The 6,000-nt window shown below is 39.0% G+C and overlaps 1 non-coding gene across 1 annotated transcript; it reads left to right on the forward strand.

Annotated features, from left to right (window-relative positions):
- Positions 1-5,601: 5,601 nt before the first annotated feature.
- On the forward strand, positions 5,602-5,674 carry Trnaa-agc (transfer RNA alanine (anticodon AGC)). The gene has a single exon. It is a non-coding gene; the product is annotated as a tRNA-Ala (tRNA).
- The last annotated feature ends 326 nt before the right edge of the window (positions 5,675-6,000 follow it).

The following is a 6,000-nucleotide window of genomic DNA, read 5'->3' on the forward strand; positions in this document are numbered from 1 at the left end:
CAAAACAAGAGCCACTCATCAAATGGTAATCATTATCTGCAGATAATCTATTGCATATTGAAATTCCTAACCAGTAGATTTTCTGCGAACGAAAAAAAAACTTCATAGTTGCTGACTAAGCGAAAAAAATTCTGCGAGATTTGATAAACATGGGATGTAGGTCAAATGGTAGAGCGCCCACTTATCAAGCCAGAAGTACGGGGAGCTATAACCCGCATCTCCAAATTTAAGGACATTGAGTTTTTAATTAATTTTCTTCAGAAAACTACTGAATTTTGAAATCTTATACAAGAAATAACTTCCCAGAAAATTTATAACCTCTTGTTTGCCGACTGAAACAAAAGCTTCCTCGACAGTTCTAAATTAAGGGGATGTAGCTCAATTAGTAGAGCTCTCGCTTTGCGTGCGAGAGGTACGGGGATCGATGCCCCGCATCTCCAAAGCTAGAGCCACTCATCAATAGGTAATCACTATCTCCAGATAATCTATTGCATATTGAAATTCCTAACAAGTAGATTTTCTGCGAACGAAAAGAAAAACTTCTTAGTTGCTGACTAAGCGAAAAAAAATTTCGCGAGAATTGATAAACATGGGATGTAGGTCAAATGGTAGAGCGCCTACTTAGCAAGCCAGAAGTACGGGGAGCAATACCCCGCATCTACGAAGTTAAGGACATCGAGCAATTGATTAACCTTCTTCAGAAAACTACTGAATATTGAAGTCTTATACTAGAAATACCTTCCATGAAAAATTTTTACCTCTTGTTTGCCGACTGAAACAAAAGCTTCCTCGACAGTTATTAATCATGGGGATGTAGCTCAAATGGTAGAGCGCTCGCTTAGCATGCGAGAGGTACGGGGAGCAAAGCCCCGCATCTTCAAATCTAGAGTCACTCAGTAAATGTTAATCACTATCTCCAGATAATCTATTGCATATTGAAATTCCTAACAAGTAGATTTTCTGCGAACGAAAAGAAAAACTTTTTAGTTGCTGACTAAGCGAAAAAAAATTCCGCGAGATTTGAAAACCATGGGATGTAGATGAAAAGGTAGAGCGCCCACTTATCAAGCCAGAAGTACGGGGAGCAATACCCCGCATCTCCAAAGTTAAGGACATCGAGTTTTTAATTAATTTTCTTCAGAAAACTACTGAATATTGAAATCTTATACTAGAAATACCTTCACAGAAAATTTAAAACTCTTGTTTGCCGACTGAAATAAAAGCTTCCTCGACAGTTTTAAACTATGGGGATGTAGCTCAAATGGTAGAGAGCTCGCTTTCCATGCGAGAGTTACGTGGATCGATGCCCCGCATCTCCAAAACTAGAGCCGCTCACCAAATGGTAATCACTATCTGCAGATAATCTATTGCATATTGAAATTCCTAACGAGTAGATTTTCTGCGAACGAAAAAAAAACTTCATAGTTGCTGACTAAGCGAAAAAAATTCTGCGAGATTTGATACACATGGAATGTAGGTCAAATGGTAGAGCGCCTTCTTAGGAAGCCAGAAATACGGGGAGCAATAGCCTGCATCTCCGAAGTTAAGGACATCGCGCAATTATTTAACTTTCTTCAGAAAACTACTGAATATTGAAGTCTTATACAAAAAATACCTTCCAAGAAAACTTTTAACCTCTTGGTTGCCGACTGAAACAAAAGCTTCCTCGACAGTTATAAATCATGCGGATGTAGCTCAAATGGTAGAGCGCTCGCTTAACATGCGAGAGGTACGTGGATCAATGCCCCGCATCTCCAAATCTAGAGTCACTTATTAATTATTAATAACTATCTCCTGATAATCTATTGCATATTGAAATTCCTAACAAGTAGATTTTCTCCGAACGAAAAAAAAAAATTCATAGTTGCTGACTAAGCGAAAAAAAATTCCGCGAGATTTGATAGACATGGGATGTAGGTCAAATGGTAGAGCGCCCACTTATCAAATCAGAAGTACGGGGAGCAATACCCCGCATCTCCAAAGTTAAGGACATCGAGTTTTTACTTAATTTTCTTCAGAAAACTACTGAATATTGAAATCTTATACAAGAAATACCTTCCCAGAAAATTTATAACCTCTTGTTTGCCGACTGAAATAAAAGCTTCCTCGACAGTTCTAAACTATGAGGATGTAGCTCAAAGGGTAGAGTGCTCGCTTTGCATGCGAGAGGTACGGGGATCGATGCCCCGCATCTCCAAAACTAGAGCCACTCACCAAATGGTAATCACTATCTGCAGATAAGCTATTGCATATTGAAATTCCTAACAAGTAGATTTTCTGCGAACGAAAAAAAACTTCATAATTGCTGACTAAGCGAAAAAATTCCGCAAGATTTGATAACCATGGAATGTAGGTCAAATGGTAGAGCGCCTTCTTAGGAAGCCTGAAGTACGGGGAATAATACCCCGCATCTCCGAAGTTAAGGACATCGCGCAATTATTTAACTTTCTTCAGAAAACTACTGAATATTGAAGTCTTATACAAAAAATACCTTCCAAGAAAATTTTTAACCTCTTGGTTGCCGACTGAAACAAAAGCTTCCTCGACAGTTATAAATCATGGGGATGTAGCTCAAATGGTAGAGCGCTCGCTTAGCATGCGAGAGGTACGGGGATCAACGCCCCGCATCTCCAAATCTAGAGTCACTCATTAAATATTAATCACTATCTCCAGATAATCTATTGCATATTGAAATTCCTAACAAGTAGATTTTCTGCGAACGAAAAGAAAAACTCCATAGTTGCTGACTAAGCGAAAAAAAACTCCGCGAGATTTGATAAACATGGGATGTAGGTCAAATGGTAGAGCGCCCACTTATCAAGTCAGAAGTACGGGGAGCAATACCCCGCATCTCCAAAGTTAAGGACATCGAGTTTTTAACTAATTTTCTTCAGAAAACTACTGAATATTGAAATCTTATACAAGAAACACCTTCCCAGAAAATTTTTAACCTCTTGTTTGGCGACTGAAACAAACGCTTCCTCGACAGTTCTCAACTATGGGGATGTAGCTCAAATGGTAGAGTGCTCGCTTTGCATTCGAGAGGTACGGGGAGCGATGCCCGGCATCTCCAAAACTAGAGCCACTCCTCAAATGGTAATAACTATCTGCAGATAATCCCAATTTTATGCGAACGAAAAGAAAAGATTCATAATTGCTGACTAAGAGAAAAAAAATTCCACGAGATTTGAAAACCATGGGATGTAGGTCAAATGGTAGAGCGCCCACTTACCAAGCCAGAAGTACGGGGAGCAATACCCCGCATCTCCAAAGTTAAGGACATCAAGTATTAAATTAATTTTCTTCAGAAAACTACTGAATATTGAAATCTTATACAAGAAATACCTTCCCAGCAAATTTATAACCTCTTGTTTGCCGACTGAAATAAAAGCTTCCTCGACAGTTCTAAACTATGGGGATGTAGCTCAAATGGTAGAGCGCTCACTTTGTATGCGATAGGTACGGGGATCGATGCCCAGCATCTCCAAAACAAGAGACACTCACCAAATGGTAAGCACTATCTGCAGATAATCTATTGCATATCGAAATTCCTAACAAGTAGATTTTCTGCGAACGAAAAAAAAACTTCATAGTTGCTGACTAAGAGAAAAAAATTCCGCGAGATTTGATAAACATGGAATGTAGGTCAAATGGTAGAGCGCCTTCTTAGCAAGCCAGAAGTACGGGGAGCATTACCCCGCATCTCCGAAGTTAAGGACATCGCGCAATTATTTAACTTTCTTCAGAAAACTACTGAATATTGAAGTCTTATACAAAAAATACCTTCCAAGAAAAATTTTAACCTCTTGTTTGCCGACTGAAACAAAAGCTTCAACGACAGTTATAAATCATGGGGATGTAGCTCAAATGGTACAGCGCTCGCTTAGCATGCGAGAGGTACGGGTTTCAATGCCCCGCATCTCCAAATCTAGAGTCACTCATTAAATGGTAATCACTATCTCCAGATAATCTAGAGCATATTGAAATTCCTAACAAGTAGATTTTCTGCGAACGAAAAGAAAAACTTCTTAGTTGCTGACTAAGCGAAAAAAAATTCCGCGAGATTTGATAAACATGGCATGGTAGAGCGCCTTCTTAGCAAGCCAGAAGTACGGGGAGCAATATCCAGCATCTCCGAAGTTAAGGACATCGCGCAATTATTTAACTTTCTTCAGAAAACTACTGAATATTGAAGTCTTATACAAAAAATACCTTCCAAGAAAAATTTTAACCTCTTGTTTGCCGACTGAAACAAAAGCTTCAACGACAGTTATAAATCATGGGGATGTAGCTCAAATGGTACAGCGCTGGCTTAGCATGCGAGAGGTACGGGTTTCAATGCCCCGCATCTCCAAATCTAGAGTCACTCATTAACTGGTAATCACTATCTCCAGATAATCTAGAGGATATTGAAATTCCTAACAAGTAGATTTTCTGCGAACGAAAAGAAAAACTTCTTAGTTGCTGACTAAGCGAAAAAAAATTCCGCGAGATTTGATAAACATGGAATGTAGGTCAAATGGTAGAGCGCCTTCTTAGCAAGCCAGAAGTACGGGGAGCAATATCCAGCATCTCCGAAGTTAAGGACATTGCGCAATTATTTAACTTTCTTCAGAAAACTACTGAATATTGAAGTCTTATACAAAAAATACCTTCCAAGAAAAATTTTAACCTCTTGTTTGCCGACTGAAACAAAAGCTTCAACGACAGTTATAAATCATGGGGATGTAGCTCAAATGGTACAGCGCTCGCTTAGCATGCGAGAGGTACGGGTTTCAATGCCCCGCATCTCCAAATCTAGAGTCACTCATTAAATGGTAATCACTATCTCCAGATAATCTAGAGCATATTGAAATTCCTAACAAGTAGATTTTCTGCGAACGAAAAGAAAAACTTCTTAGTTGCTGACTAAGCGAAAAAAAATTCCGCGAGATTTGATAAACATGGAATGTAGGTCAAATGGTAGAGCGCCTTCTTAGCAAGCCAGAAGTATGGGGAGCAATATCCAGCATCTCCGAAGTTAAGGACATCGCGCAATTATTTAACTTTCTTCAGAAAACTACTGAATATTGAAGTCTTATACAAAAAATACCTTCCAAGAAAAATTTTAACCTCTTGTTTGCCGACTGAAACAAAAGCTTCAACGACAGTTATAAATCATGGGGATGTAGCTCAAATGGTACAGCGCTCGCTTAGCATGCGAGAGGTACGGGTTTCAATGCCCCGCATCTCCAAATCTAGAGTCACTCATTAAATGGTAATCACTATATCCAGATAATCTAGAGCATATTGAAATTCCTAACAAGTAGATTTTCTGCGAACGAAAAGAAAAACTTCTTAGTTGCTGACTAAGCGAAAAAAAATTCCGCGAGATTTGATAAACATGGAATGTAGGTCAAATGGTAGAGCGCCTTCTTAGCAAGCCAGAAGTACGGGGAGCAATATCCCGCATCTCCGAAGTTAAGGACATCGCGCAATTATTTAACTTTCTTCAGAAAACTACTGAATATTGAAGTCTTATACAGAAAATACCTTCCAAGAAAAATTTTAACCTCTTGTTTGCCGACTGAAACAAAAGCTTCAACGACAGTTATAAATCATGGGGATGTAGCTCAAATGGTAGAGCGCTCGCTTAGCATGCGAGAGGTACGGGGTTCAATGCCCCACATCTCCAAATCTAGAGTCACTCATTAAATGGTAATCACTATCTCCAGATAATCTAGAGCATATTGAAATTCCTAACAAGTAGATTTTCTGCGAACGAAAAGAAAAACTTCATAGTTGCTGACTAAGCGAAAAAAAATTCCGCGAGATTTGATAAACATGGGATGTAGGTCAAATGGTAGAGCGCCCACTTATCAAGCCAGAAGAACGGGGAGCAATACCCCGCATCTCCAAAGTTAAGGAAACTGAGTTTTTAATTAATTTTCTTCAAAAAACTACTGAATATTGAAATCTTATACAAGAAACACCTTCCCAGAAAGTTTTTAACCTCTTGTT

Source organism: Symsagittifera roscoffensis, chromosome 1 (genome assembly GCF_963678635.1).
Source record: "Symsagittifera roscoffensis chromosome 1, txSymRosc1.1, whole genome shotgun sequence".
In the NCBI taxonomy this organism is placed as follows: Eukaryota; Metazoa; Xenacoelomorpha; order Acoela; family Convolutidae; genus Symsagittifera; species Symsagittifera roscoffensis.